Raw genomic sequence first — 13740 nt, forward strand, 5'->3', positions numbered from 1 at the left:
GGGCTGGGCCTGTTAAAAACAAAACCAACCCTGGGCAGTCTACAGCCAAGTTGAAACTTGCTCGACCTGAAAAAACAATATACGTGCTCAATAAACGAGAGAATTCTGCAAGTACAGACTGATAACTGGGATGCAGCACGGATATTGTTTTTTACGTGATAATAAGTGCATGCACTTGTTTCGAAAAAATTGGAGAACTGGGAATTCGAACGGCGGGTGCTTATGCTACCCATCAAATAAAAAACAGGTGCCTGAAAATTTGTTTCGAAACAAATGATTCATATTTTTATCCACGTCGACCCTCGGCGTGATGGTTGGAAGCAAATGCAAGTTCATACCAAAAGATCGTTAACAACAATACCAACTTGCGGACGACAAGGTAGTACAACAACCAATACCAAACTAACTTATAATCTTTTTACTCCTGGCCCTAGTGTTCGTCTGGTAGAAAATCTTGCAGAGGACCAGCTCCCGCTCCTTCTCTTGCTCCAGGTCCCTGAGGTGGTACTGGTGCATCACCCAGTTGGTCCTCTGCTGGTCGAAGTTCTTGTTGGTGTGCAGCACCAGAACCTTTTTTGCTGCCCGTCTACCGGCCGTTGACCATCACCGGCAAGGTATTGCCGGTGTTGTGCCACATTGCGTGCGTGCTGCACTTCGACTGTATCTTGCGACGCATCCATGTGCCCCTTTTGAACGCCCTGGAATTGCGCTGGAAGAAATGCTTCCTTAGGCCACTCAGTGTGATACCTGCAGTATTGTGGAATACAGGTTTTAGTGTACCTAGTTGGCATTTTCATAACATCTTTGGCATGTTGCAGTCACTTGTTTCACTTTTATTAACTGTCAAATTGTAATTGCTTCACCAGGTCTGCGTCTAAAAAGAAAAATAGAGCTATAAACAAAGGAATATGTTTGTGTAAGTAGACGGCCGATCGGTGTCTTACCTGGAAGTTTCTCAGGTTGGGTGTAGCATATGCCGTGCTCGCTGTCGATGGTTGGTATGAACAAATCGATGAGAGACTGAAATCTCGCGCTGTCAGCTCCTGATCCGTGAGATTGAACTTGACGCCAGCCGGCAGCACCGGCCAATCCTTCTTTGACTTGCAGTCGGTAATTCCAGTTATATGGTACTCAATGTATGATCAATCGATTGTTTTAAGTGAATGATGAAAGATTTCGACAGATAAGTGGTACTCCAAATCTGAAGTTCAGAATACCCGAACACGCCGCCGGGATTCTTGTGTCACCTCACACGCAGCGTGTTGTCACGTCAATTCAATGTGTGGACATGATGAATAATTTGACCAACGTATACTAGTACTGCTACTGTACTGGAGTACTTACTAGTCGTATTTAGTGTCACAATTTATACATAGGTTTAACTAACAAGTACGCACTTGAAGCCTAACTGATATATATATATGTGTGTGTGTGTATGGCTTCTGCACAGCATCTCCATCATCATTATCAGTACATCCTACGCAGGTGAGTTAGGATGCACTTGATTCAAGGAATGTATCTATCCTTCAAACCAGAGGAGTGCTTCAAACTAACAACAGTACATAATATCCAACAAAAGAGGGTCGTGCTACAACAACAGAATACATGGCTCAGTCTATATATCAGCACGAATCAAGTTGTGCATATTTGTTGTTGGCATGAACCACATCGCCGCATGTCGTGTTTGCAAAAGCCAACCATCACATGGAAGCTTGATGCCTTTCACACACTGAAGATTATCTGGCAACAAGCTGTGTCAACGAATCTCTGGATATGGTGATTCATGAAACCCATGGTATGATGTGTAAACACAGCCCCCCCTTACGAATCGAAGTTGCATAGCACAGTAATCATCGCCGGTGATATGATCGATGATTGGTTGGATGATCGGATAATTGAGCCCGAGGAACAAGGAGTGGTTGCCGAGGCTGTAAACCCGCCTTCAGTTGAATACGCCTGGCCCAACGGAGCTGGGATCTTTCTCGAACACGAAGCAGCCATAGCCATCAATGTCACGAACGCCCCATGCATTGTACTGCATGTGGTTTGATGTAATGGTTTGGTCAATTTGGTACTTGCGAATGAGCATCAAATGACCGCCGTCAGCTGAACGAGCGATAAACCACCAGCCATCGGCTGGTATGATTCCAGGTCCTGGAATCATGAAGGCCAGCGCATTTGCGTCTGCTGCAGCAATTCAAATTGGAGACCAAAAGGACAAAAATAAACAATCATGTTCAGAGTATGTGTGGAATTAAGATTATTATAACAGTGACACATATCATAGACAGAGCATTGCAATGTCGTGGTCATAATCATACCCCAAGTTAAAAAAATAAGCCAATGGCTTTCATATTCTAGCAATGTGTCATGGTTCAAACATCATGCAACAATGAGAGGAAAACAGCTATGACAGCGCCTACTCATATTCTACCATAGCACTTACTACTACTGTTCTCATATCAACTCTAAGCAATAACATGTGTTGTTATAAAAATCTTGTAAACGAGAGTAACATATAGCAATCATGATGTTATGCTCATAATATGTATTCTAACAATCATTAGATGCCAATTGTTCTCATATCAACTCTAACAATAACATGTGTGGTCATAAAAATCTAGGAAATGAGAGGAACATATAGCAATGATGTGGTTATAGACATGCTATGCATTCTAAATTTGTAACAAATGAACAGGCAGTCGTATTCATAAGGTAAAGATGAGATGAGATATAACAATTACACGACGATAGATTCCACCAGTATAGGCAGCCAATCTGTGCGTCGACCACATAAACGACGCCATCATGCACTATAGCATCAGACAGAAATGTTGCCTCAACAGGATTGATGATGAGCCATAACCATGTATGGCGACCGGATTCCAGATAGACTAATCCCATGTTGAACAAGGCAATGAGCTTGTAATCCATGTAGTCTTCTAATGGTGTGGGCACTTCGCAGATTACAACTTTCTGCAAACAGAGGTCGAGCCAAAAGCTTGACGCGTCTCGTGCGTAGTAGGCAGGAGTGTCCGGCGGGCCACGAGGCTCGATGGCGGTAGTATCCAACGATGGAAGGGTGATCTCTCGCTGGGTGTAGATATCCACGAGACGCCACGGACTACCGGTGTGGTGGATGAGGACGATCCAGTTGGCCTTCATGCCCGCCCAGTAGTGGTCGTGCATGAAGGACAGGTGGACGGGTAGTGGTAGCATGTCGAGGGGCACCACGGCAACCTCCGTAGGATCGTCAAGTCGGTGTCTGGGCCACCTGCGAGGATCGGGCATCAGCAAGCAGGGTGTCTTGAAAAGAGTCGGCCGGTTGCAGATGAGTAGACAGTACAAAGACACCGAGCATGCGGCCAGATGGACGGTGCTGAGTAGGTCCATACGACTACAGATCTGCTCCAAGAGAACATCGGGGAGGGAATTCCAATCACGGCTCTGCGTGTTAGTCGGTTCTGCCATTGGGGTTTTCGATGCCTGCGAGCCAGCGGGGAAGTGGATTTGGACGGGCAAGCGAAGAAGCTTCTCCTCGTGTGGTCGAGAAGTGAGCGGGGGATATGGTACGCGCGAGCTACCAAGGAAGATGGCGCGGGCGGGCAAGTAGTGAGCGGGGGTAAATGGTGTGCGGCCGGCGATGGGGAAGAGAGAAGGAAGAAGAAGAGATGGCAGTACTGGGTAAGGCTGATTTAGTAACACCAACACGCTGGTTCAGCTTATTAATTACGTGTCCCATCTGCTGCAGTGTGTATTGTCACTTCACTGTGAAGACTAGTTGAATAGTTCTCTTTGACCGAGATGGGGAATAATGGTTTGCGAGGACTTCCTTTCTACAGTATACCTATGCCTCTACGCTCACTTCACTCATTTTGCTCCGTACCTAGTCACTTGTTGAAATCTGTAGAAAGACAAATACTCCGTATTCGGGAACAGAGGGAGGCTTTTACTCCGTACTATTTGGGAACAGAGGGAGTATCACCATATGGAGGGAACAGAGGAAGCTTGAAATATGAACATGTCAATGGGAGGGATTAAGCCCCATGCATGCATGCAACATGCAACACTCACACGTACACATGGACGCACGCAACACTCACGCACCCATGCGGCACACAGCACACGACGCAACACACACGCTCACGCTCAAGTGCTCAACCTACTCCCTACGTCCGTGAAAGATTGTACATTTAGAGATTTACACATTGACCAGGGCATAATTAACGCCCAAAAGTAGCAGACTTATGTGTGCATGCGACCATTGAGATAAGAAGATTAAATGAAGGCTGTTGCATGCTGTAATTAAGGATAGACATGTAGCCTATACCTACAGCACAAGTTGGTGCATTAGTCAATCAATATCGATTTAGATTAAAGGCTAAATGCATTGGAAGTGTAGATGTACATCATGTACTACCCTCTTTGTTTTATAGCCGATGTACACTCTTTGTTGGAAGACCGAGGGAGGACATGTGCATGCACTCGCATACACAGCCAAGGCGGTTCGCGCGCAAGGGTTGGACTCGTGTCGCGCCTGCGTAAAGTTTTGTTTAACTGATTTCTTTGCTCTGCCAACTGACAGGTGGGACCCAAAAACCAGGTGACAATTTAACCAGTCAACAAAGTGCCACGTCGACTATGTGGCCGGTCAGTAGGGTGCAATACGGTGCTCTACGATGAGCTAGTGATCGTATAATCGCCGCAAAACTATATATAGTGACCGTAAAGAGCGTATTGTTACATACATTGACCACCAGTGTATTTTTCTCGTTTCAAATTAAGCCATATTAATCGGAAAGGACGCAGTATGGACTACTACTAGTACTAGTACTGCTTTGATGTGTCCCGTCAACTCGCCGAACGAGGAGAAGCTTGCTTACTACGCCTCTCCTCGCCCACGCGTGCGGTGGTTCGCAGGACGAGGAGAGGGTTTTGACTACAGCGCCCTCTCCCTCTCCCTCTCCCTCTCCCTCGCCCTCGCCCCCGCGGTGGACGTGCAGCAGTTCAATCGATGTCAGATTGCCAGAAGCATATTGTACTGTAGTATCATCATTGTTGGACCTTCCGAAGAGGTGAAGAGCCAAGTGCAAGGTTCACACGAGTACGAACTATTGAACCTCCCAAAGAGGCAAAGAGCCAAGCGCAATGTTTTATAGGAGTTGTCGTCCTAGTAGGAGTGTACTACAACTATAGAAAACGATGCTATTGTATGATGCCGCCACGTCACGTATATCCAAAGTTGTGCCACCTTTTTTCTCAAAGAACATGTTGGAGCCCGTGCAACAACTACACAAGTTGCACGTACACATAACACATTTACTAGTAATAAATTTTAAAGGACAAATGCCAGTATGCCACACAAGTTCATCTCCAATTCATGTGATAAATTTGTGTATGACTAGTCTACATATATTCACAGCGTTACCGTTCACAATTACCGTACTTGACTTACACGTTATAGATGGGCTACATGTCCTCCTCCAGGTTCCAGTCCCAGGTGTTCTTCATGGATGGCACGATCCATAGCGGTGGGCAACAGGAATCATTGGCGCAACTTTCTAGTCCGGTTCCACACGATGGAGACTCATCCAAGCTGAAGCGGCATAAATCAGGGATAGCGTGTCCCAGCATGTCGTTCATCCGGCGGTGCGCACTGAAGACACAACCATGCTTCATGAATGGTAGGCCTTCTGTGTCGTGCACGGAAGGTGGCATCCGCTTCACAATGGGGTAGCTGTCCCTGATGAAAAGTGAGTACTCTCCAAGAGTGTTCCTCGGCACCCACGTAGCATCACGGGGGTCGAACTCGGCGTCGTTCATCTGGTACACGCGGCATCCCAGATCTGGACACATGGTGACGTACATAGTCAAGGTCCATGCATGATAATGTTGTGCTCAAATATGGCAGTCAGTAATACTGTGCAGCAAATAGTACTACTCCGGTATAGAGGAAGTAAAATAACCGGCTTATTATATATAGCCACTCTTGGCTACATGGATGAGATAGTAAGACATGGAAAAACAAAAATGGTGGCAGCTAGTGGGTTCAAGTCTTCAAGGACCTAGCTAGCTATACGCGTCCTCCAAGGTAAAAAGTACTCCTACTAGTACTACAAAGTATACTACTAGTACAACAATGAAAGAGAAGGCGAGAGGGTTAAAAAATGGAATACCTGGGTAGATGGTGACAGTCCGATCGTGGTAGATTGTGTGACCATGTTGCACATCAGTGGTACCATGGGTAACGACTGCTAAGATAGTTCATCCCAATATGCCAAAGTCAGCTACAAGGTTCCAGGTTAGACCAAATCGCGGATGCAATTGCACATCCAGGATCGGAGATCTTATTTTGATCGGGGGATGACTGGTCCCTGCAAAATAATGGAGTACCGTTAGGGATGCAAATGATGGTTTGTGCATTCCGTTTGTAATCTCCCGTGCCGTAGGATGGCAACCAGATGAAACAAGTCCCCTGGCTTGTCACCGCGAAGATGCGGCCTAGATGGTGCATGGCGTCTTCGAATATGTAGGGGTACAAATCTGCCGCCGCCAACATGCGCCAGCCTCTGCCGTTACTGCCTCTTTCATTGATGGACATCCTTATGTCGAACACCGCGATGATATAGTAATCGTCGTAGCCGCGTCGCTTTGTCGGCGGGTCCGCAATTGCTATCTTCTTCAATCTCATGTAGGCATCATCATACGTATTCAAGCCCAGCCAGTCCGGAAGGCTGATCCCAATGGTGGCGAAGGGGTCTACCGGAACGGCCACACTGTTGTGGATATTGTGCAAAATGATGGTGGTATCCGGCCGGAGGTATGCAAGACAATCTTCGTTGGCACCAACCCAGACCTATATATAAGACAGTGGGCAGCGGAGAAATTACGGGATGGAAATGCAATAACTAAGTACTGTTGGGGAACGTAGCAGAATTTTAAAATTTTCTAGGCATCACCAAGATCAATCTATGGAGTCATCTAGCAACAAGGGAGAGGGGAGTGCATCTACATACCCTTGTAGATCGTGAGCGGAAGCGTTCAAGAGAACGGGGTTGATGGAGTCGTACTCGTCGTGATCCAAATCACCGATGACCTAGCGCCGAACGGACGGCACCTCCGCGTTCAACACATGTACGGTTGGGAAGATGTCTCCTCCAACTTGATCCATCAAGGGGGAAGGAGAGGTTGATGAAGATCCAGCAGCACGACGGCGTGGTGGTGGAAGCAACGGCGATCTCGGCAGGGCTTCGCCAAGCTTAGCGAGAGGGAGAGGTGTCACTGGAGGGAGAGGGAGGCGCCAGGGGCTAGGGTGCGGCTGCCCTCCCTCCCCTCCCACTATATATAGGATCCCTAGGCCCTAGGAGATCCAATCTCCAAGGGGGGCGGTGGCCAAGGGGGTGGCTTGCCCCCCAAGCCAAGTGGGGTGCCCCACACCCCTAGGGTTTCCAACCCTAGGCGCAGGGGGAGGCCCAAGTGGGGCGCACCAGCCCATCAGGGGCTGGTTCCCCTCCCACTTCAGCCCATGGGGCCCTCCAGGATAGGTGGCCCCATCCGGTGGACCCCCGGGACCCTTCCGGTGGTCCCGGTACAATACCGGTGACCCTCGAAACTTTCCCGATGGCCGAAACTGGACTTCCTATATATAATTCTTCACCTCCGGACCATTCCGGAACTCCTCGTGATGTTCGGGATCTCATCCGGGACTCCGAACAACTTTCGGGTTACCGTATGCTAATATCTCAACAACCCTAGCGTCACCGAACCTTAAGTGTGTAGACCCTACGGGTTCGGGAGACACGCAGACATGACCGAGATGACTCCCCGGTCAATAACCAACAGCGGGATCTGGATACCCATGTTGGCTCCCACATGCTCCTCGGTGATCTCATCGTATGAACCACGATGTCGAGGATTCAATCAATCCCGTATACAATTCCCTTTGTCAATCGGTACGTTACTTGCCCGAGACTCGATCGTCGGTATCCCAATCCCTCGTTCAATCTCGTTGCCGGCAAGTCACTTTACTCGTACCGTAATGCATGATCCCGTGATCAACCACTTGGTCACATTGAGCTCATTATGATGATGCATTACCGAGTGGGCCCAGAGATACCTCTCCGTCATACGGAGTGACAAATCCCAGTCTTGATTCGTGCCAACCCAACAGACACTTTCGGAGATACCCGTAGTGCACCTTTATAGTCACCCAGTTACGTTGTGACGTTTGGCACACCCAAAGCACTCCTACGGTATCCGGGAGTTGCACAATCTCATGGTCTAAGGAAATGATACTTGACATTTGGAAAAGCTCTAGCAAACGAACTACACGATCTTTAAGCTATGCTTAGGATTGGGTCTTGTCCATCACATCATTCTCCTAATGATGTGATCCCGTTATCAATGACATCCAATGTCCACAGTCAGGAAACCATGACTATCTTTTGATCAACGAGCTAGTCAACTAGAGGCTCACTAGGGATGTGTTGTGGTCTATGTATTCACACATGTATTACGATTTCCGGATAACACAATTATAGCATGAACAATAGACAATTATCATGAACAAGGAAATATAATAATAACCATTTTATTATTGCCTCTAGGGCATATTTCCAACAAGTACTACATGATCAAACTCCATTACTGACCTACTCATCGGACAAAATCCGATTACCTCTCAACGTCGGCAACTCTAGCGGAGTCAACGTGCAACCACGGCCAGGGAGCGGTGGACTGTTCGAAGGATTGTCCCATAGAAGAACCTTCTCCTCGAGGACGCATGGAAGACCAACAAGCATGGCATGTTTAAGCAGCGTTTTCAAAAAGTTGGTGCAGGAAGCACCAAGTCTTGCGGCGGTGAGGATGTCGGAGCGGCGTGTGATTTCTCCCACTGGATTGTCGTCCAAGGTCTCCCAACCCCGACGAGGAGGAGAACCGCCTGGCGAATCCATGGGAGCAGCGACGAACTGCCTTCTCTTCGAGGCGAAGGGAACTGGCGAGGAGGAGATAAGAGCGTATTAACCGCAGGGACTCGTCCCTTCCAACTGTAGATCGTTCCTCAGCGAAGGGGTGAGGCTATTATTTACTACTAGTACTCCCTCCGATTCTTTTTACTCTATGCATAAGAGCAGACCCGGATACCAAGGCAGGGGCTCGTTGCATCCTTTCTGGACGAAAATACCCCTGGCGCATGGATGGGAGGAGCTAGCAGCTATAAATGCCCCATGCAGCCCATTGGCTGTCTGCCCGTGTTCTCCTCTCTCCACATGCTGCATGGATGTCTCCCTCTCTCTCACATGACTGCATGCGGTGGCGCTAGCCTATGAGAAGCTCGCGTGGAGATAGCAATCTTCTCTCCAGAAGAGATTTTCTTGAAAGAAAGGGATTATGGAACGTTATGGGATTGCATTATACTGTAAATAATAGCACTAGTAAGAAATTTTTGGCACTAGGTAGTAGTTTTTGGCGTGGATTAAGAAATTTTGGGTATGTTTTTGCCATTTTTTGTACACGCCAACTAGTGTCAAAAAACGTCTTACATTATGTGATGGAGGAGTACGTACTCGTACTGTAGCAGTACTAGTACTACTTTTCTCAACTAGTAGTGCGATGTACTGTACTTCTAGTCTAGTCTAGTATAGTGCACCAGTTTTTAAACTCTTGAATCTCAAGGCCAAGGAGCTACAGTTGGAAGTGAAGGGTACTACTGTTCTCTAAAACCATCGCTGTACTATCAATGCAGGGGAAGTACACCTACGTAGTGGCCTAGTGGGTACTCTTAGTGCTCTATTCAGCCGCTCCTCTCACGTAGCTGGCCTACTTAGCCGCTCCTCTCACGCACACACTAGCAGCCTGTTTATCAGCAATGGTTACTGCGGGGGCAGAACATTTGAGTTATTTGATACAGCGAGACTAGGCTTTTTGCTTCCATTTATGGAGGTGTAATGGATCTCGTCAAACTTTGTTAGTAGTTCCTTCTTTATGAATGAGATGAAGCAAAGCTTTTGCCTCCGTTTCAAAAAAACATGTCAAGAGGAATTTCTTTTATAGTAGAGCCGATAATGGAGTGAAGTCCATGCGTGCAACGCCACAAGCTACAAAGTAGTAGTACTTCCTCCGTCTAGGTGTGTAAGTCATCTTACGTTGTGCATGGAGAGGAAAACGAGAAAACTTAATGTCTTTTTGCTAATTAATAGCATTGCATGCAATGAACTAACCACTGCATGTTATGTTTGGTAGTCTCAAGTCATTGAAAGCATGCACAGCCTACATATCTTATTGGTTGATATGCCACAAAACAAAAAACAAGAAGGGAGTTAATGTACGGTGCCTAAGTGTTTTGGGATTATTTGGTTTTTGTAAGGTGACTTACACACCTAGACGGAGGGAGTAGAGCACTTTATGTACAGAGCCATATTGCACAGTTCCCAATGCCCCGCCAGGCTTTTCTGGCTCCTCGGGCTTAATTGGGAGGTGCTAGTTTAAATATGCTACTAGTTGATGAGGAAGCTGCAAGCGAGGTGTGTCTAGGGCGAGCACACGAGCCACGTGATGCTGGGAAGGAAAACCCGTTCACGTGGCTAGGCTGTCCAGTGCACCCAGATTGTGGGGCCGCACGTCCGTTTGACTTCAAAACTCAAACTACCTGATAGGTGGGAACCCGATTAACGAGTTCACGCCTGAGGGTGGCCCGATCTTCACGTCGTAGGATCGAATCGGGAGGGATAACTAGCTGCAAGCAGCCGGGATAACTAGCTTTATACCTGCTAAGGTTGGATGCAACCCGTACGTTGGGGATGGCTGACCGAAGCTACAAGAACTCTGACCTGCTGTCCGAACAATCCCAGAACCACAAACCGGGACTAATACACACAAAACGGCCGGAACCGTAGAGCACGAACTAGGGGGAACCAGAGGCTCCTTCTCGCGAATCCGAATGAACTCACAAGAGCAAAGGTAGCAAGATCTCTCGGATCTCTCTAGCAGTCTTGCTGCATAAGCTTGTAGCTGAATGGTTTGACAAAAGGTTTTTTAGAGGATGGGGGAGATGGGGTTTTATAGCAGGGACAACCCCCCTTGGCTAGGTGTGAAAATGGTTCCAAAAGTAAACAAGTTTGCATGGCTTTCTTGGGGGAATAAGCAGTCAATTTTGGGAGTTGTTGGAGAGCTCCTCGAAAATTTGCGAAGCCTTGACAGCCTGGACACCTTCCACGAGAATGACTACAACTTTTGACTCACAACTCCAAAAGATGTGAGGTTTTTTGCATTAAAAAGATAATTTGACGTAGCTTATCTTGATGTACCCCTATAGCCCCGTCTCTCTACCACATGGGTGTGGCACACCAAAACATCAGAGGTAAAAACTGACAACATCAGCTTCACTTGAAACTTGTTTCCTCTAAACTTGTTCCTCCAAACCGGTTGCTTCAAGAGCTCGTAGGTTGTTGGGTTTCTTCCATGTGATACCTAAGTTCAACCAACAACAATGGAGATGAAAGTGCAGCCATGTGTTCGAGATTGTGGTATGAACATAAGTTAGCGTTCACCTGGCCATGTGTTTGCTTGATTCGGCTTAGTATTTCTTTCCAACTAAATTTTGCACTCTTCTGAAATGTCGTGTATGATGTACCCATGTGCTCATCATCCTCCCTCCCTTGATGAAGAGTCGTCCTCGACTCTATTTGATCTACAAAGGATAAGTAGAAGGGAAGTAAATAATATCCATGCAAAGAAATGATGCAATCCTCATTTGTAGCTTTCACCTTAGAATTGTGTTGCATCTGATCATGCATCTGTTTGTCACAACTTGGAATTTTTCCAGGGATGATTGGTGTTGTTACAATGACCGAGATGTCCTCATCATCCCCCCTCTCTTGAAAAGGAATCGTCATCGACTCTACATGGTCATCACACAAAAGAAAGCAGAGCAATGCCAAATCATAATGCAAAGGTTTCATGATATAGAGAATTTTAGTTTTCAACTTTGCTATCTTATGGACAATGACTACATGATGTTTTGTTCGACTTAGAAGTTCCTTCCAACAAATATTTTCATGGAGCACAAATTTATAACCAGCCATAACCATATTCATATTAGCCTCCCTCTCTAGGAGAAAAGTCATCCTCGACTTCATTTGGTCTACAAAATTATAGCAAGAGGACAATACAAAATGACTAGGAAAAGAAAATGATGAATAATCATGTGTAACATTCAATTTTATTGGATCTGTTATAGTCTCTTCAAGAGTAACAAAATCAAATTGCTGGATTGATGATGTACCAAACAATTTTTCTCTAATCTTATCACGCCATTGCTTCAAAAACTCATAAGTGCATACCTCTGGCTTCATCAAAATGGAAGATCTGTTTTGTTTTACCTCATTGAGTACTTGAATGCCTTTCTGAAAATCAATCTTCACACACACACCTTGTGTAGTGGTACTCCATGTCCTCCATATTTGATCTTGGATCTCAACATCCCATCGTTGCAAGAGAGCTGATAGGTATGCCTTTTGCACCTGCACATATTGCAAAGAAAGAAAATTTTGTGAAAGGTTAGTTATTAAATGTTCCTCTCTCTTTTCATTTGGTGGACTACTAATTTCCCATGGTGGTGGATCACTCATCTTGCTATTCTCTTGTTGAAAAATCTCAACCTCACATTTAGTGGACTCGTATAACTCAGTTATCCTCTCACTCTTATTGTGTGGTATATTGGGTTGTGGATCGCTTATCTCTCTAATGAGGCATGGAGTGATCTCAATCCAACACTTTGTGGACTCACACACCTCACTTTCCTTATCACTCTTAATATATGGAAATGTGGAAAGTGGACACTCTTCCTCACTTTTGGTGGAGCCACTAAACTTGCTTTTCTTATCACTCTCAAGTTGTGGGATTTTGGATTGTGGGCTCTCTTCCTCACATGGAATTTGTGGCACATGTTTCCTGGATGTTTGGACGGTGGTGGTGGTTGAGATGACAACATTGGGAGTAAGCTTCTTAGATGAACATGGGCTATGAATCACCGGAGTCGGTTCATCAACCATGGTCCTGCTTTGCGGTGGGTCGTCAACGTGCCAATGGGTGCCATAACTTTGTCGTCGGCCATGACGTCCTTGTTGTGATTCATGAGCAGCAGCGACACCCCTAGGGGCAGCAGTAGCTTGTCCTCGAGCATGCCATCCTTACCGCATTTCAGGAGCAGCAACGACACACGCATGAGCAGCAACACCATGCCCGGGAACATGTCCTCCTGGCTGCACTTCTTGAGCAGTAGGGTATTGTCGATGTTGAACCCTATCACCACATGTTGGAGGACGCTCATGAAGCATACTCTCCATGACTCGGAGTATGTTGTTCTCAAGTTGCTGCATATCAGCGCGGGTGGCCAAACAATTTCCTTCTCCATGATTCTTTCGAAGCACACTTGGTGTAGATCCTGCCATGTTAGTGAGGCCAAAAGTGGAATAGGATAATTTTGTGGAATCACACAACCTCACCTCTTACTCACCAAAGTTCTTATGAGTTCACATCAGATTGTGCTTCTCCCCGATGTGTTAAAGCGATTGAAAGATAGGGATCAAAGAACTAGCTTCGATTTTTGGTGGAGCTCGGTGGGGTAAACAAAAGGGGCTTGTGCTTAAATCAAGTTGATGCAAACCAAGAAAAATATGTGGATGGATCTACTGCACCTTTGCACCAAGATTGACAAACACAACACACAAGCTTCTAAAA

At 46.4% G+C, this 13740-nt stretch overlaps 1 pseudogene; it reads right to left on the bottom strand.

Annotated features, from left to right (window-relative positions):
- Positions 1-444: 444 nt before the first annotated feature.
- Positions 445-13414, bottom strand: LOC125554681 (annotated as a pseudogene).
- Between the last annotated feature and the right edge of the window lie 326 nt (positions 13415-13740).

The sequence above is a fragment of the Triticum urartu genome, chromosome 4 (genome assembly GCF_003073215.2).
Source record: "Triticum urartu cultivar G1812 chromosome 4, Tu2.1, whole genome shotgun sequence".
NCBI lineage: Eukaryota > Viridiplantae > Streptophyta > Magnoliopsida > Poales > Poaceae > Triticum > Triticum urartu.